The 24,665-nt window shown below is 29.5% G+C and overlaps 1 protein-coding gene across 2 annotated transcripts in view; it reads left to right on the forward strand.

Moving 5' to 3' along the window:
• Positions 1–370: 370 nt before the first annotated feature.
• The window catches only part of Rcd2 (Reduction in Cnn dots 2), a 496,295-nt gene continuing 472,000 nt past the window's right edge, over positions 371–24,665 (forward strand). Inside the window, exons 1-2 of one of the 2 annotated variants that reach the window (XM_073980904.1) lie at positions 371–898; positions 7,191–7,414. The gene's annotated coding sequence lies outside the window, so the exon portion shown is untranslated. The remainder of the gene's footprint in view (positions 899–7,190; positions 7,415–24,665) is intronic. The other variant, XM_073980905.1, reaches the window with a different exon arrangement.

Here is a 24,665-nt window from a genome sequence, read left to right on the forward strand (position 1 = left end):
ACAAATGCCTATTTCCACCAAAATCCATATATTATCAATTATTGCACACATTATAACACTCTTCCTCTCCACAACATAGACGGCTCTTATTTTCATAGTGAGTTTCTTGCCAAAATAAAAACATGAATAAAACTTGCCCACTCTTGGCAAGAAGCTCTTAAAGGTGTTTTCATTCTCCCATACTCTTTTTCTTGAGATTCTCCCCAATAGGTTTTTCGTGTGGTAGTGGGGCTCCCCAATTTTGATAATGTATAATGCTCCACATTCTCTCGCTCACTCTCTTATGCTCATCCGTTATTGTGTGTGTGTGCTGTTGACTATCAATTTGAGGAGCACCAGCAAAATAGTTGGGTTCTTCATATAATAGTGTGTTCACTCGCATAATAAACGCAACAAAAACTACAACAACCAACAACAAAAACAAATTCACTTTGTTGGGGCTGTCGGTGAATATCATTGCGCTGGCTGCCACTTGCTTGCAAATCGACCAGCCAGCCATCATCAGTCAGTCAGTAATGAAACGCGAACATAATAAGACCGGCATTTTCATTCAAATTTTTTCCTTTTTTTCGTTGTGAAAATTCCCGCATTTGTGTTTTCTTCGTTCCGTTCGGTGAACACACAAACACACGATAAATGTGTTATTGTCTTGTTATCGGAATTGTTGTTTTTGTGTGAAAACAAACAAACCAACCAAAAAATATATTGTGAAAATAATATTCCCAAAAAAAGAATAAAAAAATAGTAATGAATGTTGGTGTGGAATAAAATCGATAAAAATTACCATTACTATTATTTAAAAAGTAATATTTTAAAAATACCGAAAAATCGTGCAAAATTTTGGAAAAAAAACAACAAGTGGTGAAATACTAAAAATTTGGAAAATATATTGAAAAAAGTAAAGTTAGTTTTTATAATTATAAAAACGAAATTTTGTGTGAATTAACAAAAAATAAATAAAAAAATAAAAAATATATATAAATAAAAAATTAATGAAATAAAATTAAATAAAAAACAAACAAAAAATAATATAAAATAATAAAAACCTAAAACATTAGACTACAGCGCCGTCTATGTGATACCCTACACCACCACACCCGTAAGTTATGCAAAAAATTCTAAAAAACATTAAAAAATAATTTTGAGGGTCTACGAAGCTTATGGATTATTTAAAAAATATTTTTGGGCTCGTAGAAATTTTGGAAAATATTTATGAGGGTCTACAAATTTAGTGACTTTTTTTAAACAAGTAAAAAAGTGTCAGTCGGCTTTGCCGACAGATACATACCCTCATCCAATGCGAAGTGAAACTTTCACCTATGGACGGATCGAATGTATTTAAGGTCTTGTGGCCCTTTTTGGGCATTTGAACTTGCCGACAAAAATCTGGATTAGGAACTAACTGCACTAAGACACAAATGTTGAACTTTTGTGGGTGAGGTACCCTTAGAGAGGACCGATATGGGCCATTTTAGAAGATAAACTAAATTTTGACAAAATATAAGGAGATCCAAAGCTTGGACCAAATTTAAGTGATATCTTCATAGCATTCTAGTGGCATTTTTTACATATTGGGGAGAAGTACCGGAAGTTGTGGACCGGTATTGCCCCAAGATGCTAAGTTTGGATATAATATGACGAAGACCTAATCGTGCTCTCCGACCGCCACATATAGTGACATAGGGGTTTTTTTACACCTTTCGGTCTGTTTTCCCAAGAAATATGGACTTGCCCCTGAAAAAACTTTTACCGTCGTAATGCAGGTAGCGAATGCAAATCTCTTCAACAAAAATCAAAGTGATTTGAGAGCAGGTCTTAAAGTGAACTTATCCGAAATTTTGTGTAAGATGTACCAGAAGGAGTAGACAAATATAGTCCATATTCGAACCTGATCTATATCTGGTAGATATATTAAGATGTGCAAGGTATGGATTACATCGGTCACTCCCTTCAAGAGTTATCGTGCGCACAACTTTTCCGAACATTTTTGAACTTTTGTGGGGGAGGTACCTGAAGGAGTGGACCGATATGGCTTATCTTCAAATTTAAACTATGTTTGGATAAAGTATTACGAAGGCCAAATTTTGGACCGAATCGGCATATCCATTCAAGTGTTATCTTGCGCTCCAACAACAACACACGGTGTCATAGGGGCTTTTTGCATCTTTCAGGCTATTTTCCCAGGAAGTATGGACTTGCCCCTGATGAAATTTGTACCGTCGTATGGAGGGCAGGTAATGCAAGTTGTTGCAACAAAAGTCGAAGCGATTCGAGAGCAGGTCCTAATCTGAACACATCAGAAATTTTGTGCGGAATGTACCCGAAGGAGTGGACCGATTGAGTCCATATTGAAACCTCATCTAAGTCTGGTAAAAATTTCACGATGTGCAAAGTATGGACCAAATCGGTTACTCCCTTCAAGAGTTAGCGTGCGCACAATTTTCCGAACATTTTCGATTTTTTGTGGGGGAGGTACCGGAAGGAGTGGACCGATATAACCCATCTTCGAACTTAAAGTAAGTTTGGACAAAATGTTGCGAAAGCCTAATTTTGGACCAAATCGGTTCATCTGTTCGAGAGTTATCGTGCGCACCAGCCAGACAGACGGACGGACATTGGTAAATCGAATCCAAATTGTCTGAAACACATTTCGTCCAAACATACTTGCGGTCTAAAACCATTATTTCGATGAGGCACATTTTGCCCGTATGAAATTGTATATACCCTCGTTAGGATAAATGCTGAGGGTATACAAAATATTTTGAGGATCCACGACCTCGTGGATATTTTTTAAATAAATTTTGAGGTTCTATGAAGCTCAAGGACTTTTATACTTTAAACTTTTGTTATTTACGAACCTCGTGGGTTTTTTAAAAATTAATTTTGATGGTCTACGAACCTCAGGGATTTTTTAAAAAAATACTTTGAAGGTCTACGGAGCTCGAGAATTTTTAAAAATTATTTTGTACCGTCTGCAAAGGTCGTGGATTTCTTAAAAATTAATTTTTACAATTTACGCTGATCGGGGATTTTTTAAAAATTAATTTTTACCACCTACGAAGCTCGTGGATTTTTAAAAAATGTATTTTGAGAAGCTACGAAGCTCGTGGACTTTTTAAATAATTATTTTAAGACACTACGAAGCTCTTGGACTTTTTAAAAAATTATTTTGAACACCTACCAAGCTCGTGGATTTTATAAAAAATTATCTTGAGCACCTACGAAGCCGGTGGATTCTTTAAAAATTATTTTGAGCACCTACGATGCCCGTGGATTCTTTAAATAATTATCTTAACCAACTACGAAGCCCTTGGACTTTTTAAAAAAAATATTTTGAGCACACACGAAGCTCGTGGATTTTTTTAAATAATTATCTTAAGCAACTACGAAGCCCTTGGACTTTTTAAAAAAAATATTTTGAGCACACACGAAGCTCGTGGATTTTTTTAAAAAATTATTTTGAGTAACTACGAAGTTCGTGGATTTTTTAAAAATTATTTTGAGCACCTACCAAGCTCGTGGATTTTTTAAAAATTATTTTGAGCACCTACCAAGCTCGTGGATTTTTTAAAAATTATTTTTTACAATCTACAAAGCTCGTGGATTTTTTAAAAATTATTTTTTACAATCTACAAAGCTAGTGGATTTTATAAAAATTATTTTTTATAATCGACAAAGCTCGTGGATTTTTTAAAAATTATTTTGAGCACCTACCAAGCTCGTGGATTTTTTAAAAAATTATTTTGAGCACCTACAAAGCTCGTGGATTTTTTAAAAAATTATTTTGAGCACCTACAAAGCTTGTGGATTTTTTAAAAAATTACTTTGAGCACCTACCAAGCTCGTGGATTTTTTAAAAAATTACTTTGAGCACCTACCAAGCTCGTGGATTTTTTAAAAAATTACTTTGAGCACCTACCAAGCTCGTGGTTTTTTAAAAAATTACTTTGAGCACCTACCAAGCTCGTGGATTTTTTAAAAAAATATTTTGAGCACCTACCAAGCTCGTGGATTTTTTTAAAAAATAATTTTGAAAACCTACAAAGCTCGTGGATTTTTTAAAAAATAATTTTGAAAACCTACAAAGCTCGTGGATTTTTTAAAAAAAACTATTTTGAGCACCTACAAAGCTCTTGAATTTTTTAAAAAATTATTTTGAGCACCTACAAAGCTCGTGGATTTTTAAAAAAAATTATTTTGAGCACCTACAAAGCTCGTGGATTTTTCAAAAAATTATTTTGAGCACCTACAAAGCTCGTGGATTTTTCAAAAAATTATTTTGAGCACCTACAAAGCTCGTGGATTTTTCAAAAAATTATTTTGAGCACCTACAAAGCTCGTGGATTTTTCAAAAAATTATTTTGAGCACCTGCAAAGCTCGTGGATTTTCTAAAATTTCAGTTTGAGGTTCTAGACAGCTCGTGGATATTAAATTTTGAGCACCTAAGATCGTGGATATTTAAAATAATTAATTGAGTGTATATAAAGCTCATGGAATTTTTAACATTTAATTTTTAGGGTTTGCGAAGCTCGTGGATTTTTTAAAAATTTATTTTTAACATATACGAAGCTTGTGGATTTTTTAAAATTAAATGTTTACCATCTACAAATCTCGTGCATTTTTTAAATTTATTTTGAGCACTTACAAAACTTGTGGATTTTTTAAAAAATTATTTTGAGCACCTACAAAGCTCCTGGATATTTTTTTAAATTATTTTGAGCACCCACAAAGCTCGTGGATTTTTTAAAAAATTATTTGGAGCACCTACAAAGCTCATAGATTTTTTAAAAAATTATTTTGAGCACCAACAAAGCTCGTGGATTTTTTAAAAAATTATTTTGAGCACCTACAAAGCTCGTGGATTTTTTTAAAAAATTATTTTGAGCACCTACAAAGCTCGTGGATTTTTAAAAAAAAATATTTTCAGAACCTATGAAGCTCGTGGATTTTTTAAAAAAAATATTTTGAGCAACTACGAAGCTCGTGGATTTTTAAAAAAAAATATTTTCAGAACCTATGAAGCTCGTGGATTTTTTAAAAAAAATATTTTGAGCAACTACGAAGCTCGTGCATTTTTTAAAAAAAATATTTTGAGCAACTACGAAGCTCGTGCATTTTTAAAAAAAAAATATTTTGAGCAACTACGAAGCTCGGGATTTTTTAAAAAATTATTTGGAGCACCTACCAAGCTGCTGGATTTTTTAGAAAACTATTTTGATCACCTACCAAGCTCGTGGATTTTTTAGCATTTAATTTTGAGGGTCTGCGAAACTCGATGATTTTTTAAAAAATAATTTTGGGGATCTCCAGAGCTCGCGGACTTTTTAAAAATGTTTTTGAGGGTTTCCGGAGCTGGTGAACATTTTCAAAAATATTTTTGAGGGTTTGAGGTGCTCGTGGACTTTTAAAAAAATATCTTTGAGGCACTACAAATCTCGTGGATTTTTTAAAAAGTAATTTTGAGAGTCTACAGCACTTGCGGATTTTTTTAAAAATTAATTTCGAGGGTCTACAGAGCTCGTGGATTTTTTAAAAATTAATTTCGTGGGTCCACAAATCTCGTGGACTTTTTAAAAATTAAATTTGAGGGTCTGCAAAGCTTGTGGATTTTTTAAAAAGTAATTTTGAGAGTCTGCAACACACGCGGATTTTTTTTTAAATTAATTTTGAGGGTCGTGGATTTTTTAAAAATTGATTTTGCGGGCCTACAAAACTCGCGGTTTTTTTAGAAATAAATTTCGAGGGTTAATTTAATTTCTTGTATTTTTTAAAAATTAATTTTTGGGGTCTACAAAGCTCTTAGATTTTTTTAAAATTGATTTTGAAGGTGCACAAAGCTCTTGGATTTTTTTAAAAATCAATTTCTAGCGTCTACCAAGCTCGTGGATTTTTAAAAAACAATTTTGAGGGTCTACGAAGCTCGTGGCTTTTTTAAAAATAATTTTGAGGGTCTAAGAAGCTTGTGGATTTTTTAGAAATAATTTTGAGGGTCTAAGAGGCTTGTGGATTTTTTTAAAAAATAATTTTGAAAATAAAGAATAATTTTGAGCGTCTACAAAGCTCGTAGATATTTTTAAAAATTAATTTTGAGTGTCTACAAAGCTCGTGGATATTTTTAAAAATTAATTTTGAGTGTCTACAAAGCTCGTGGATATTTTTAAAAATTAATTTTGAGTGTCTACGAAGCTCGTAGTTTATTTTAAAAATAATTTTGAGGATTTAGGAAGCTTGTGAATTTTTTAAAAAATAATTTTTAAGGGTCCAGAAAGCTCGTGGTATTTTTTAAAAATAATTTTAAAAAAAATTTTTGGTTATATCCCAAAGGACATTGGGAACTGCCAACCAGACAAGATCTACCAATAATTCACATTGGTATTGTCAAAGGGTTGTCAAACTCAGCTTGGTCAGTGGTGTAGGGTATCATACCATAATAATAAAACATATTATTTTCGCATTTTAATTATACTTACAAATATTTTAATATATTTTTCATAAAAATATTTTTTAATATTTTTTATAAAAAATACTTTTAATATTTTTGTACATTTTACAAATATATTTAAAATTACTTGTTATAAAACAAGTATTATATAATACATACTTCATAACATAAATATTTTCAATTATTTTTAACATTTTAGAAAATGTTTCAAAACATATTTTTATATATACATTTTATATGAAAATAATAAATAATAAAATAAATTAATAAAAAAATAAATATATTTTAATTTTTAACATGTAATAAATAATTGTAATATAATACATAATACAGTACATATTTTTTATAAAAATGTATTATAATTATTTTCTAAACATTTTCTAGACCGTTAAAAGTATTAATTTTATGAAGTATGTATTATATAACATTTGTTTAATACAAGCATTATAAAAATATTGTTTTAAATGAACAAATATATTATTTTTTTTTGAAAAAAAATTTAGAAAAAATTATTAAAAATATTTTTTTATAAAAATTATTAAAAATATTTTTTTATAAAAATTATTAAAAATATTTTTTTATAAAAATTATTAAAAATATTTTTTTATAAAAATTATTAAAAATATTAAAATATTTTTTTTTATAAAAATATATTAAAATATTTTTATATAAAAATATTTCAAAACATTTTTAACACATATTATTAATAAATTTTGAAAATGTAAAAACAAATTATTTTTTTTTTAGAATATTATTAAAAAGAAAATCTTGCAAAAGTGCTTATTAAAAAAATTTTACTACCAAATTAATAAGAATAACAAACAAATTGTACAAATAATTAAAAACTACAAATTAATTTAAATGTTTAAATTTATAAATGATAAATTACAAAAAGTGTTTATAAAAGATTAAAAACTTTCAATTTTTAAACAAATAAATTTTCCTGCACCCCAGTAGTGTCGCAATTGAATGTAAGTATAATATTTTATTTTTCATATTACACAAACAATTACAACATTTAATTTTAATTAATTACTCCCCCATCCACCGCTATCGAAGAGCCCCAAAAAAGTAAAAACTATTTTTTGTAATTGATTTTAATTGTTTTCGGAAGATATTAATCGACTATTTCTGGGAGGGTGCTGTCCAAAATAAAGTGTGTTCCCTGTCCAAGTATGGAGCGTTGTTCCGTGTTCTAACACCAAATTGCCAATACCACCCACTACTACCGTCTAGCATGCCACCTTGTGGGTGGACAGCCTGCCTGCTTCCCTGCTTGTTTTTAAATAGCCCACTGGGTGACGAGCATGTTTAGACAACATATTATTTGTGCCGGTGGCAATTTGTAAGTCACGTGTGTGTCTCCATTACAGAACAAATAAACATACATACGACCATCGTAGCAACCCATGACAACAGAAGCATGGTAAACAATTCGTGTTTTTACAACATTTAGCATAGGTCAACATAGATCATATGACACCCTTCAAAGTAACATGAAAAAGAGAGGAGGAATGTTGAATGGTAAATTCCCAACTATGGGTAGAAAATTTAATATAGGCTATAAAGTTAAAATGGGCTATGAAGAGCGGATTTATGGGCTACTGGTACCACAGATACCCGTTGATGTGCCGCTTGACGTATATAAAGGGGTTGATAGCTTCACCTAAACTATGCTTTTTGCGATAAAAAAAGATAATTTATGATTTGGAAGAAAAAATTTCAAAATCGGAAATATTCCGACCTGAGAATCCAAGTAAAAATTCCTTAGCAGATCATTTAGATAAGATAGGTATAGATAGACCTAGTTTTACTTGTCAGATAGTGTTAATTTATTAGTATAACAGTTATTGTAAACTGTTATACAACATGGTCAAATATTTAAAATATCAACACACTTTTAAATTACCACTAAAGAAGTTCTATTAGTGGAACAATGGGTATTTAAACTGTTATACTAAGCTAAAATCTATTAGAAATCATTTTACAGGGCGTATTTTAGTAAAACTGTTATACAAGGTGATAATATAGTATTCCTATGTAGATTTCCTACACCTTTCTGTTATTTTAACTGTTGTACAATGTATATTTTTCTGTATAACAGTTATATAAAACTGTTATACAACTGGATAAAACATTTCAAATTTTTGAACTGTCTTAAATGGCCCCTAACTGAAGTTCTATTAATCAAATATTCGATATTTAAACTGTTATACTGAGCTATAAACAGTAATAAACCATTTTAGAGAGAAAATAGTTCTAAAACTGTTATACGAAGTGAGAATATAGCTTACGTGTGACTAACTTATAAGCACGTTTGTTATTTTAACTGTCATACAATGAATATTTATTAGTATAACAGTTATATAAAACTGTTATACAGCTGGAAAATATATTTAAAATTTAGGAGCTGTCATTAATGACCCTAACCGAAGTACTATTAAAGAAATATTGGCTTTTTATGCTGTTTTACTAACCTATAAACGGTAATACATTTTTTAGAAGCACCCTTACTTTCAGAAAGGGTCTATAGAAGCACCCTTAACTGTCATACAATAAATATTTATTAGTATAACAGTTATATAAAACTGTTATACAATTGGGCAAAATATTTAAAATGTAGGTGCTGTAATTCATGACCCTAACCGAAGTAGTATTAAAGAAATTTTTGGTTCTATTAATCAAATATTGGATATTTAAACTGTTATACTAAACTATAAACGGTAATAAACCATTTTAGAGAGAAAACAGTTCTAAAACTGTTATACGAAGGGAGAATATAGCTTTCGTATGACTAACTTATAAGCACTTTTGTTATTTTAACTGTCATACAATGAAAATTTATTAGTATACCAGTTATATAAAACTGTTATACAACTGGAAAATATATTTAAAATTTAGGAGCTATCTTTAATGACCCTAATCGAAGTACTATTAAAGATACATTGGGTTTTCATACTGTTTTACTAAGCTATTAACGGTAATAAATTTTTTTGAAGCACCCATACCTTCAGAAAGGGTCATAAGAAGCACCCTTAAAGGAATATTGGGGTTTTAAACTGTTATACTAAGCTATAAACGGTAATAAACCTTTTAAGGAACGCTCTTTCTTTCAGGAAGGTTCTATAGAAGCACTATTACTTTCAGAAAGTATCTTTGAAAAAGTGTATTTGAGGGCAATCTTCCATTCAGAAAGGGTATATGGAAGTTTCCATACATTCAAAAATGATCTATAGAAGCACCCTTACTTTCAGAACGGGTCTAGAAAAGCACGCTTTCTTTCAGAAAGGGTCTTCAGAAGCATCATTTCTTTCACAAAGTGTCTATAGGAGCACCATTTGCTTCAGAAAGTGTCTACAGAAGCACCCTTTGCTTCAGAATGGGTCTATAGCAGCACCATTTCTTTCAGAAGAGGTCTCAAGAATTTATTTAATTGGCCTCAGGTCACCTCAAAAAATTTATTCAGAATCCACATTTTGTGGCTTCAGGTCAACTCAGAAAATTTTATTTAAAAAGTTTACGTTTTGCGGAAAAATATTTTTTAAAAAATCCACGTTTTGCGGAAAAATATTTTTTAAAAAAATCCACGTTTTGCGGAAAAATATTTTTTAAAAAAATCCACGTTTTGCGGAAAAATATTTTTTAAAAAATCCACGTTTTGCGGAAAAATATTTTTTAAAAAATCCACGTTTTGCGGAAAAATATTTTTTAAATAAAAATCCACGTTTTGCGGAAAAATATTTTTTAAAAAATCCACGTTTTGCGGAACAATATTTTTTAAAAAATCCACGTTTTGCGGAACAATATTTTTTAAATAAAAATCCACGTTTTGCGGAAAAATATTTTTTAAATAAAAATCCACGTTTTGCGGAAAAATATTTTTTAAAAAATCCACGTTTTGCGGAAAAATATTTTTTAAATAAAAATCCACGTTTTGCGGAAAAATATTTTTTAAAAAATCCACGTTTTGCGGAAAAATATTTTTTAAATAAAAATCCACGTTTTGCGGAAAAATATTTTTTAAAAAATCCTTGTTTTGCGGAAAAATATTTTTTAAAAAATCCTTGTTTTGCGGAAAAATATTTTTTAAAAAATCCTTGTTTTGCGGAAAAATATTTTTTAAAAAATCCTTGTTTTGCGGAAAAATATTTTTTAAAAAATCCTTGTTTTGCGGAAAAATATTTTTTAAAAAATCCTTGTTTTGCGGAAAAATATTTTTTAAAAAATCCTTGTTTTGCGGAAAAATATTTTTTAAAAAATCCACGTTTTGCGGAAAAATATTTTTTAAAAAATCCACGTTTTGCGGAAAAATATTTTTTAAAAAATCCACGTTTTGCGGAAAAATATTTTTTAAAAAATCCACGTTTTGCGGAAAAATATTTTTTAAAAAATCCACGTTTTGCGGAAAAATATTTTTTAAAAAATCCACGTTTTGCGGAAAAATATTTTTTAAAAAATCCACGTTTTGCGGAAAAATATTTTTTAAAAAATCCACGTTTTGCGGAAAAATATTTTTTAAAAAATCCACGTTTTGCGGAAAAATATTTTTTAAAAAATCCACGTTTTGCGGAAAAATATTTTTTAAACAATCCACGTTTTGCGGAAAAATATTTTTTAAAAAATCCACGTTTTGCGGAAAAATATTTTTTAAAAAATCCACGTTTTGCGGACAAATATTTTTTAAAAAATCCACGTTTTGCGGAAAAATATTTTTTAAAAAATCCACGTTTTGCGGAAAAATATTTTTTAAAAAATCCACGTTTTGCGGAAAAATATTTTTTAAAAAATCCACGTTTTGCGGAAAAATATTTTTTAAAAAATCCACGTTTTGCGGAAAAATATTTTTTAAAAAATCCACGTTTTGCGGAAAAATATTTTTTAAAAAATCCACGTTTTGCGGAAAAATATTTTTTAAAAATCCACGTTTTGCGGAAAAATATTTTTTAAAAAATCAACGTTTTGCGGAAAAATATTTTTTAAAAAATCCACGTTTTGCGGAAAAATATTTTTTAAATAAAAATCCACGTTTTGCGGAAAAATATTTTTTAAATAAATCCACGTTTTGCGGAAAATTATTTTTTAAAAAATCCACGTTTTGCGGAAAAATATTTTTTAAAAAATCCACGTTTTGCGGAATAAAATTTTTTAAAAAAATCCTCGTTTTGCTGAAAAATATTTTTTAAAAAATCCACGTTTTGCGGAAAAAAAAATTTTTAAAAATCCACGTTTTGCGGAAAAAAAAATTTTTAAAAAATCCACGTTTTTGTTAAAAAAAATTGTTAAACATTAACGTTCTTTTTAATATCTGTTAAAAAAATCACTTTTTTAATGAATATTTGGTCCGCATTTATAGGAAAAGATATTTGTTAAAAACCAAAGTTTTTTTTGGATAACAAATTATTTGTTAATTTTTTTTTAAATTTTTTGGAAAAAATTGACCTTGAAAAAATCCACTTTGTTGTCCACGTTTATTAGAAAAATATTTTTAAAAAATCCACATTTATTAGAAAAAATGATTTTTAAATCCACACTTATAAAAAACTTTAAAACTTTAAAAAATCCACGTTTATTATAAAAAATATTTTTTACAATAAACGTGGATTTTTTAAAATATTTTTTTGTTTTAAAATATAAGGTGTAGTGCCCTTCCTTAACCTCCTTATGCCTCCACTGCATTTCTTCTGTTTTCTAGGCCAATCTACTCCTTTGAATGCCACACTTTCTGTGGTTTTATGACCTTCAACATAAATTTTCCCTTCCAAAAAAAGGAAAAAAAACGAAAGTATGCGTGGGAGGGTCTGAGTTTCCGATTTATGACTTGATGGTGTTCGTGTTTGAATGACATTTGTTTGTAAGCTGAAAGGAAAAATGGTTTCCACTTGAAATAGACAGGTTTGAATGAATTTTAATTCTCCTCCCTCTACTTCGTTGCTGTTGGTGCATTATGTTGTGGCCCCCTTTCTCGAATGCCCTTCATTCAATAAATGTTTTTTTTCTGGAGTATTTCATAATAATAGTAACGTAGGTTTATTGGTTTCATTTGATATATGCGTGCTATTCCTCTTCTTCTTCCCCTTCTTTTGCCTCTTTTGCCTCTTTTTCTCCATTCTTTCCTTTTTTACTTACTGCTTTTTTCCACAACAAACAAAACTGGCATTTTGATAAGAACACACAATTTGAGGTTGTTGTTGCTGTTAGTTTTTTATTCTTGTCTGGCGTATGCCTGGACGCAGGGCTGAAAGGTGTGTGTTTGTTTGAGTTTGGGGGTTACCTGTCGTAGTTGCTGTTTTTTTTATTTTTTGCTCTGCCATCCAACTTTGTTTTGAAATTGAGCTCTATGTTGTAATTATTGCTGTACTGCATGGTGTTGTTGTTTTTCTTGTTGTTGCCAGTTTGACTATTTCACTTTTTCGTTATCGGGACATAACAACAATTAAAATTTTTTACCTCCTCTAATTTTGTGGTTAACAACAATTTTGTCGGTTGTTGTTGTAGGTACTTACCTCTTCATTATTATTGCCATTGCTTTTAAGTTGTGTTTTTGTTTTTGCTTTGTCAATAGTTTGGACATTTTGATAATTGGTCTGCTTGAAGTGTGTGGTAGGCAGCCAGGTATTTCATTTCAATTTTGTTTTGTTTGTTGTTTTCTGCCATAGATTCCGTAAAGATAGCCAGCCAGCCCTTTTCAACAATGTTTTGATTGAAATGAAAGAAAAAAAAATCATGCAAAGCGAAAAAAACAATCTTTTGTCAAATCATTTCACCCACCCTCCAAACAAAACAAAAAAAAAGTTATGGTAACACCATGCTAAATTCTCAGAACTGTCAGATTAGAAAATAATGATAATTCGTGGCCAAAAACACGACAAGTGACAAGCCTTGACAACTTTATTTGTAAACAAAAATTCCCAAAATGTTTTTTTTTTTTTTTTTGCAAAAATAAAAGTAATAATTAAAATAATAACCCACTTTTTAAACAAAGCAATAAAAATTATTTATTTTCTTAAAATCGCGTGCCTTCCAGTTTTGAGTTAATTGAGGGGTTGGTTGGTTTGGTTTCATAATGAGCACGCTTATTACAGCTGTCATCTTTTTATAAATAGCTGATGTCTCACTTTTGGTTTGCATTCGTTACTTTAGTTTGCAATTTTTTTTTTTTTGCCCATATAACTTTCTGGGTCATGCGTGAAAAATTACCAGCTTAGGAGCTAAATCTTGGCGTGCTGAAATTTTATGGACAGATAACTGTCCATATCACACAGGGAAATGCGTAATTTTTCATCTCACCTAACAAGCTAGGCACACGCCAATTTCAAACAAGAAAAAAAAAATATGAAAAAGGAGGGGTAGATAGGAAAGAAACATTCATTGGTCGTTAAAAAAATATTTCTCAAAAATTTACTTTGGTCTGCTAGAAAACAAGTAAAAAAGTATCAGTCGGCTTTGCCGACAGAGATATACCCTCAGCCTGGGTATATTGAAACATTTTTTTCCCAAAAAAACGTATGTATTTAGGGGGTTGTAAAAAATATTGGGCGTATGAAGCGACAAAAATGTTGATTAGGATTAAAGATCAGAAGTTTTGCGGAGGATATACTTAAAGGAATGAATAGACATAGACCATTATGAAAGTGGATCTCCAGCCACTACATATGGTGCCACACCCTTCGGCTGTTTTCTCAAGAAGTATGGACTTGCCCCTGAAAAAACTTTTACCATCGTAATTGAGGCAGCGAAAGCAAGTTGCTTCAACAAAAATCAAAGTGATTCAATCGCAGGTCTTCAAGTGAAGTTATCCGAAATTTTGTGTGGGAGGTACCGGATGGAGTGGTACAAATATAGTCCATATTTGAACCTGATCTATATCTGCTAGATATATAAGGATGTGTAAAGTATGGACCAAATCGGCCACTCCCTTCCAGAGTTACTTACGAACAATTTTTCCGATCATTTTTGAACTTTTGTGGTGGAGGAACCTGAAGGAGTGGACCGATATGGCTAATCTTCGAACTTAAACTGTATTTGGACCAAATATTACTAAGGCCAAATTTTGGACCGAATCGGCAGAATCGTTACATACGGTGTCATTAGGGTTTTTTGCAACTTTCAGGCTATTTTCTCAGGAAGTATGGACTTGCCCCGGATGAAAGTTGTACCGTCGTATGGGGGCAGTGAATACAAGTTGCTACAACAAAAATCAAAGCGATTAGAGAGCAGGTCCTAAACTGAACTTATCCGAAATTTTTGTGTGGAGTGGACCGATTGAGTCCATATTGGAACATCATCTAAGTCTAGTAAAAATTTTACGATGTGCAAAGTATGGACCAAATCGGTTATTTCCTTCAAAAGTTATCGTGCGCACAAATTTTCCCAACATTTCCGAACTTTTGTGGGGGAGGTACTGGAAGGAGTGGACCGATATAACCCATCTTCGAAATTAAACTAAGTTTGGACAAAATATTGCGAAAGCCAAATTTTCGAGAGTTATGGTGCACACCAGCCAGCCAGACGGACAGACAGACAGACGGATGGACATTGCTCAATCGACTCCAAATTGTCTGAAACACATTTCGTCCAAACATACTTGGGGTCTAAAACCATTATTTCGATGAGGCACATTTTGCCCGTATGAAAGTGTATATACCCTCGTTAGCATAAATGCTGTGGGTATAAAAATAATTTTTAAAAACTCCCTCCTTGGATGTGCTTTTGAAAAAATATGTTTTAAAAATCCGCGCTTTTGGAAGGACTTTTGAAAAATATGTTTTAAAAATCCACGCTTTTGGAAGGACTTTTGAAAAATATGTTTTAAAAATTCACGCTTTTGGAGGGTATAAAAATCCTCTTCCATCACTTAGAGGCTAAAAATATTTTTAAAAAATCTACGTCCATCACTTAGAAGTTAAAAACATTTTTAAAAAGTCCACACTGGTCTGTTAGAACCTAAAAATATTTTTAAAAAGTCCACGTGCATCTGTGAGATCCTAAAAATATTTTTTAAAAAATACACGTGCATCTGATAGAGCCTAAAAATATTTTTAAAAAAGCCCACGTCCATCTAATACAGCTGAAAAATATTTTTAAAAAGTCCACGCTGGTCTGTTAGAACTTAAAAATATTTTTTTAAAAATCCCCGTTGGTCTTGTAGACCCTAAAAAATTAAAAAAAATCGAATTTGGTCTGGTAGACACTAAAAATATTTTTAAAAAGTCCACACTGGTATGCTAAACCCTAAATATATTTTATAAAAAATCCACGTTCATCAGTTGAACCCTAAAAATATTTCAAAAATGTCAAGTTTATTGAAAAAATATTTTTAAAAATTACATGGTTATTGCAATAATATTCTTTAAAAAATTTACGATAATTGAATAAATATTCTTTAAAAAATCAACGATTATTGAAAATGTTTTTTAAAAAATCCTCGACTTTTTAAAAAATATTTCATTTATATTTAAATATTGAAAAAATATATTTACAAAAAACACGATTATATCAAATAATATTTAAAAAAATTCATAATTGTTATAAAAAAATGTTTAAAAAAAATTCATGATTATTATAAAATAATGTTTAAAAAATTCACGATTATAATAAAATAATGTTTTAAAATATCCACGATTATTATAAAATATTTTTTTTTAAATTCCACGATTATTATAAAACAATTTTTTAACAAATCCACGATTATTATAAAAATATTTTCTAAAAAATCCACCATTATTTAAAAAAATAAAATACACGATTACTATTAATTTTTCAAAAAATAATTTTTAAAAACCACAATAATTGAAAAAAGTCATTTTAAAAAATCCAAGATTATTGAAAAAAATAAAGTTTAAAAAATCCGCGATTATAGAAAAAATATTATTAAAAAATCCGTAATTATTGAAAAAATATTGAAAAACTTATTTCTAAAAAACCCACGATTATTGGAAAAAATAATTTTTAAAAAATCCATGATTATTGGAAAATAACTTAAAAAAAAGCATAAATATTGAAAAAATAATTTTTAAAAAATCCACGATTATTGAAAAGATATTTTTTGTTTAAAAATTATTAAAAAAATAATTTTGAAAAATCCGCGATATTTAAAAAAAATAATTTTTAAAACATACACTATTATTGAAAAAATAATTTAAAAAAAATCCGTGATTATTAAAAAAATAATTTTAAAAAAATCCACGATTATTGAAAAAAAAATTTTCTTAAAACATCTACGATTATTAAAAAATAATTTTTAAGAAATCCGCGATTTTTAAAAAAATAAGTTTTAAAAAAACCGCAAAAAATATTTTTTTAAATAATTCCACGGTTATTGAAAAAAATATTTTTTAAAAAATCTACGATTATTAAAAAAAAAATATTTAAAAAATCCGCGATTATTGAAAAAATAATTTTTAAAAATTCTGCGATTATAGAAAAACTTATTTTTAAAAACCCACGATTATTGGAAAAATAATTTTTAATCAATTTACGATTATTAAAAAAAATAATTTTTAAAAATCCGCGATTTAAAAAAAAATAATTTTTAAAAAATCCGCGAATATTGAAAAAATAATTTTTAAAAATCCACTATTACTGAACAAATATTTTTTAAAAAAATCCACGTTTATAAACAAAGTATTTTATAAAAAATCTAGGATTATTGAAAAAATATTTTTGCAATAGTCTTGGATTTTTTAAAAAATCGTTGATTTTTTAAAAAATATTTTTTGAAAAACCCACGATAATTGAAAAATATTTTTTTGTGTAAAATCCACGTTTATTGAAAAAATTATTTTTAAAAAATTCGCGATAAAAAATAATTTTTAAAATATACGCGGTTATTGAAAAAATAATTTTTAAAAAATATACGACTATTAAAAAATTATTTTTAAAAAATTCAAAATTATTTAAAAAAAATAATTTTTAAAACAAATTCGCTATTATTGAAAAATATTTTTTAAAAAATCTACGATTATTGAGATCGTGGGTTCTGATTATTGAAAAAATATTTTTTTAAAGAACCCACGATTATTGAAGAAATACTTTTAAAAAATCCACAGTTTTTGAAAAACATTAAAAAAATCAAAGATTATTGAAAAAAAAATATTATTTAAAAAGTCCACGATTATTGGAAAAATCAAGATTTAAAAAATCCATGATTATTGAAAAAAAAAAAAAAAATTAACAAATATGCGACTGTTAAAAAAATTTAAAAAATCAATCTCCATGAAAAAAAAAAATAAATTCCATGAACATTTCCCTATTTTTCGTGAAGGCTTTTACGAATACTTTTCACATACTTCAAAATATTACGCATTAATTAAAAAACAATATTTAGTTGTCCCCAAAAAAAGACGGTAAAAAATAGCTTTATTTATTTTTGTAATCGGTCGAAGACACCTCACGTTTATTTTCCAATTTTGTGTATTTGTTTGTATAAAAGAATTTGGTCCCAGTAAATATTTTTTTTTGTTTTTAAATGATAATAAAACAAGCATTTGTGTTTACAATTCGCAATTATAGCTTGTTTGGGGATGGTTAAATTATTGGCACAAAATATTATAAAATATAATTTTATACAAGATATGGACATTTACATTTTTATTGGCTTCGAAGTTGCTAAGGAAATTTATTTAAAAATCCCCTCTCACGTCACTTCAAGAAATTTATTAAAAAAATTAAAAAAAAAATATTTAAAAAAATACATCCTAATTGAAAAAAAAAAACATTTTTAAAAACAATCCACGTTAATTAATTTTGTTTTAGATCTATGTTAATTGGAACAAATATTTTTTTAAAAAATTCACGTTAATAGGATTTTTTTTTTTTTTGAAAATCCACGTTAATTGAAAAAAATATTTTGAAAAAAATCCACTTTAATTGGAAAAATAGTTTTAAAAAAATTCAAATTAATTGGGAGAAATATGTTTAAAATACCCACGACAATTGAAAAATTAATTTTTAAAAAATCCACGTTAACTGGAAAAAATATTTTTAAAAAATGCAGGTTAATTGGATTTTTTTTAAATCCACGTTGAAAAAAATATTTTTAAAAAATCCAGGATAATTGGAAAAAATATTGTTGCAAAAAGCCACGTTAACTGCAAAAAAAAATACATATAAAAAATCCACGAATTATTGAAAAAATATTTTTTAAAAAATCCATGATTATTGAAAAAAAAAAATTTTTAAAATCCATGATTATTGAAAAATATTAAAAAAATAATGATTATTGAAAAAATATTTTTTAAAAAATCCATAATTATTGAAAAAATTTAAAAATCAAAATCCATTAAAAAAAATATTTAAAAAAATCAGACCATGAAAAAAATTGTTTGATTGTTTATTTGGAAAAATATTTCCTCTACGTTTCCTTATTTTTCGTGAAGACTTTTCAAAATACCTATATCATACATCGAAATATTACCCATTTATTTTAAAACAATATTTATTTGTCCCCAAAAGGAGACGGTAAAAGATTAATAAATAAATACCTTTATTTATTTTTGTAATCGGGCGAACACACCTCACGTTTATTTTCCAATTTTGTGTGTTTGTGTAAAAATTGTCAAGCAAGAAAATATTGTTTTTTTTGCTTTTATATGATAACAGAACAAAAATGTGTGTTTACTATTTGCAATTGTGGCTTGTTTGGGGATGAATAAATGATTGGCAAAAATAATATTATACAATGTATGAATATTGAACTTTGAACCCCCAAAATTTTGAATTTTCCATCCCTGGCATCTTAGAGTCAATTATTCCTCCTCCTGTTTTAAGCCATTACGCCACTTACTTTCAATTTCCATGATAGTCACATTGCTCGTGATGTTGTTGTTGTAATGTGTTGTAGCCTTGGACCAACAACACACAATAATATCTCTCATTACCATTACAATTATCATAATCATTTCCCTTTCCGGTTCGATTTTCAATTTCAATCAGCCAAACACTTGATATTTGGTAATTTCTAGTTGTACTTTGTTTTTCGAAATTTTTTCATTGTGGGAAATTGTAACACTCTTCTTCTTCTTTTTGAGCGCTTTTGTAATTTTACAAATGATCAGAGAAAAACACAGAAAAATAACGAACTCCCCTCGTTAATTGCTTAGGCAAACAAGTTGCGTCAATTGTAGGCAACAAAAATAAATATGGCAAAAAAATCCAAAACTGTGGTGGGAGTGAAAATGTACTTTTCCCTCGTTTCCAAATGCTGACGATTATTTCATGCCATCAAAGTTTATTGATTTTACAATTATCGCTTCATTATCAAGTTCGAGAGTCTCATGAGTGGCAAACTCTACATCTCTCCGCGTGTGTGTGTGTGTGGGTCTCTAATGTCAGAATGTTGGCAGCTAATGGGGGGAAAATTAACTTCATCACCACTTAAATTGAAACGCCTGCATTGATGGATCAATGGATGAATGAATGGCTGAATGGATGGATTGGTTGGTTGGCGGGTTGTATAGAAATCCAATTTAAAAGTTATGGCTTTTGAATGATTTGTGTTGTTGTGTGGCTTTTTTTATTATCTTCTCGAGTATTTGCAGGTCGGTTAGTTGATGAGTAGAAAATAAAGATTTATTATTTCTATTTATTTTTCGCGGTGTAATTTCGTTAAATGATGCGCAAGTGTTAGAAAACAAATAACTTCATTGGCCATAATTACCTCGGTGTTGTAAATCTGAGCTGTGAGGAAATTTTTTAAACATAAAATTGATTAGTTTATTGGTACTAAAACGGCATTAAAATAGTTGCTGCAAATGAGATAATTTCGTCATAATTTCACTGGCCTCTATTACCTCCAAGAAAAAAATAACAATTTCGATTCCTCTTAAAATTAAAATTTAAATCCGCATTTGCTATCATTGATTCCTAATTAATATTCCTTAATTGATATTTAATATTATTGGTATTCAAATTAAAGCACAAAATTTATGATTTTTGTCAATACAATAAATGTTATTGTTCTAAATTTGTATTTGGAAAAGACCCACCCACCTACAACAACACCAGATATTCAAATGTTATTGTTATTTGAAAACTTCTTTAACTCTGTCTCCAGCTGTCAGGCTATTCATAAATTTGAGTATTTTCTTTCCCCAAATCGAAAACAAAAACAATAAAATCAATTCATTCAGAGGTGTGATGATTAATGGGAGTCTGGGTATCCATTTACCTGTCGTTGCTAAACGCCATAAAATGTGAAATCAATCAATTTATGATAATTTTTAAATCAGCATTGAAATTGGATTTTCTGAAATAGAACAAAAAAATAACACAATTTGGCTAAACGAGGTCAATGGACTTTTAAGAGTAAAGAGGGAGAATTAAATTGAATTAACTTAAAGAATTTTTCAAAATCTAAATTTTTAAAACATTTTTTGAGGAATTTTGAGGTCACAGAAAAGTCGAAGGAACTTTGAGACCACAAAACGTGGATTTTTTAAATAAATTTTCTGAGAAATACTGAGGCAACAAAACGTGTATTTTATAAACAAATTTTCTGAAGAACTTTGAGGCTACAAAATGTGGATTTTTTAAATAAATTTTCTGAAGAACTTTGGGGTCACACAACGTGGACTTTTTGAATAAATTATTCTGAGGAACTTTGAGGGCACAAACCATGGATTTTTTAAATAAATTTTCTGAGCTTAACTAATGCCACAAAGCGTGGATTTTTTAAACAAATTTCTTGAGATGACCTAAAGCCACAAAGCGTGGATTTTTTAAACAAATTTCTTGAGCTGACCTAAAGCCTCAAAGCGTGGATTTTTTAAATAAATTTTCTGAGCTGACCTAAAGCCTCAAAGCGTGGATTTTTTAAACAAATTTCTTGAGATGACCTAAAGCCACAAAGCGTGGATTTTTTAAACAAATTTCTTGAGATGACCTAAAGCCACAAAGCGTGGATTGTTTAAACAAATTTCTTGAGATGACCTAAAGCCACAAAGCGTGGATTTTTTAAACAAATTTCTTGAGATGACCTAAAGCCACAAAGCGTGGATTTTTTAAACAAATTTCTTGAGATGACCTAAAGCCACAAAGCGTGGATTTTTTAAACAAATTTCTTGAGATGACCTAAAGCCACAAAGCGTGGATTGTTTAAACAAATTTCTTGAGATGACCTAAAGCCACAAAGCGTGGATTTTTTAAACAAATTTCTTGAGATGACCTAAAGCCACAAAGCGTGGATTGTTTAAACAAATTTCTTGAGATGACCTAAAGCCACAAAGCGTGGATTTTTTAAACAAATTTCTTGAGATGACCTAAAGCCACAAAGCGTGGATTGTTTAAACAAATTTCTTGAGATGACCTAAAGCCACAAAGCGTGGATTTTTTAAACAAATTTCTTGAGATGACCTAAAGCCACAAAGCGTGGATTGTTTAAACAAATTTCTTGAGATGACCTAAAGCCACAAAGCGTGGATTTTTTAAACAAATTTCTTGAGATGACCTAAAGCCACAAAGCGTGGATTTTTTAAACAAATTTCTTGAGATGACCTAAAGCCACAAAACGTGGATTTTTAAACAAATTTCTTGAGATGACCTAAAGCCACAAAGCGTGGATTTTTTAAACAAATTTCTTGAGATGACCTAAAGCCACAAAACGTGGATTTTTAAACAAATTTCTTGAGATGACCTAAAGCCACAAAACGTGGATTTTTAAACAAATTTCTTGAGATGACCTAAAGCCACAAAACGTGGATTTTTAAATAATTTTTCTGAGGAACTTTGAGGCCACAAAACGTGGATTTTTAAACAAATTTTCTGAGGAACTTTGAGGCCATAAAACGTGGATTTTTAAATAATTTTTCTGAGGAACTTTGAGGTCACAAAACGTGGATTTTTAAATAATTTTTCTGAGGAACTTTGAGGCCACAAAACGTGGATTTTAAAATAGATTTTCTGAGCTGACCTGAGGCCACTAAACGTGGATTTTTAAATAGATTTTCTGAGCTGACCTGAGGCCACTAAACGTAGATTTTTAAATAGATTTTCTGAGCTGACCTGAGGCCACTAAACGTCGATTTTTTAAATAAATTTTCTGTGCTGACCTGAGGCCACTAAACGTGGATTTTTAAATAGATTTTCTGAGCTGACCTGAGGCCACTAAACGTAGATTTTTAAATAGATTTTCTGAGCTGACCTGAGGCCACTAAACGTCGATTTTTTAAATAAATTTTCTGTGCTAACCTTAGGCCACAAAACGTCGATTTTTTAAATAAATTTTCTGAGCTGACCTGAGGCCACTAAACGTGGATTTTTAAATAGATTTTCTGAGCTGACCTGAGGCCACTAAACGTAGATTTTTAAATAGATTTTCTGAGCTGACCTGAGGCCACAAAACGTTGATTTTTTAAATAAATTTTCTGTGCTAACCTTAGGCCACAAAACGTGGATTTTTTAAATAAATTTTCTGTGCTAACCTTAGGCCACAAAACGTGGATTTTTTAAATAAATTTTCTGAGCTGACCTAAAGCCACAAAACGTGGTTTTTTTAAATAAATTTTTTGAGCTGACCTAAAGCCACAAAACGTGGATTTTTTAAATAAATTTTCTGAGTTGACCTAAAGCCACAAAACGTGGATTTTTTAAATAAATTTTCTGTGTTAACCTTAGGCCACAAAACGTGGATTTTATAAATAAATTTTCTGTGTTAACCTTAGGCCACAAAACGTGGATTTTATAAATAAGCTGACCTAAGGCCACAAGAAGTGAATTTTTTAAATAAATTTTTTGAGTTGACCTGGGGCCACGATACTTGATTTTTTAAATAAATTTTCTGATCTGAAAAAATCGATTTTTTTTTTAAATTTCGTGACATGACCAAAAATGAAGATTTTTTTAAAATAAATATTATGAGCTGACCTGAAATTTTATGAGGTAGATGACTTGGCGGTCTTTTTTAGAAGATCTGAAGGTCACATGAGGTCTTCTGTCTAGTAAAACGGTGTCAGGAGTCCAATGTCTGGTAAAGAAGGCTTCAGAAGTTTTCTGTTTACTAAAGAAAATCCTTCAAAGAAGAACTCTGAAGGCCGAATAAGGTCTCCTGTTTAGTACAAAGGATTCAGGAGTCTTCTGTTTAGTAAAAAAGTACTTCATGATTTGTTTGTTTTGTAAAGAAGACCTCTCGATGGAAATCTCTGAAGGCTGCAGGGGTCATCTCTGTAGTAAAAAGGCTCCAGAAGTCCTCCGTATGAAACTTCTGAACGCCATAGTAGGTCTTCTGTATTGTAGAGAGGGCTTCACTAGACTTAAGTGTAGCAAATAAGGCTTCAAGAGTCTCCTATGCAATAGGGAAATATCTCTGGAAGGAGACAAAAAGAAAAAGGCTTCAGAAGTAAAGTAGTACTCGTAGTAGTAAAGTCTGCATGAAGTCTTCTGTCAAGTAGAGAAGGCTTCATTAGGTCGTTTGCCTACACAAAGGCATGTGCAGCTAAAAATCCTCATTTTTTTCAATTGACCAATCATTAACAATTTTTTTAAGAAATAACCATTTTTTGACCTGCGAAATCACTTTAGTAAATCTAAATTCATCTGTACAGCACTCCTTTAATTTATTTTTTTTTTATTATTTAGAAATCCAAATTTTAAATATGTTGATCTAATTTCGGTGTCCTTAGGTTTACTATTGAACTCCATATATAAAAAAAACTCAGAAACTAAATAAAAAACCACGTTTTGTGGCCTGAGGTCACCTCAAGAAATAAATTTAAAAAATCCACGTTTTGTGGCCTGAAGAAGTATATTTAGAAAATGCACATTTCGTGGCCTCAGTTCAGCTCGGAAAATTTATTTAAAAAGGCCACCTTTTTCGTCCTCAGGTAGGCTCAGAAAATTTGTGAAATTTGTGGCCGTAGGTCAGTTGAGAAAATTTATTTAGAAATTCACGTTTCGTGAGCTTTGATTTTGCTCAGAAAAATTATTTAAAAATCCACGTTTTGTGGCCTGCTGTCAGCCCAGAAAAATTATTTAAAAAGTCCACATTTTGTGGCCTCAGGTCAGCACAGAAAATTTATTTAAAAATATCGACGTTTTGTGGCCTCAGTTCAACTCAGAAAATTTAGTTACAAAATTCACGTTTCGTGTTCTTTAAAATTTCCTTGAAGTCCAACTGAACTCCCCATATTTCACACTGCTTGCCGAGCATGATGTACGCCTTAGTTTTCTAACAGCTTCATTATTTTTTAATTTTCAGTATTTCTTTTTCGCTAATTCTTCTCTACGAAG

The sequence above is a fragment of the Musca autumnalis genome, unplaced genomic scaffold (assembly GCF_047663935.1).
Source record: "Musca autumnalis isolate F117 unplaced genomic scaffold, ASM4766393v1 scaffold_4, whole genome shotgun sequence".
Taxonomy (NCBI): Eukaryota; Metazoa; Arthropoda; class Insecta; order Diptera; family Muscidae; genus Musca; species Musca autumnalis.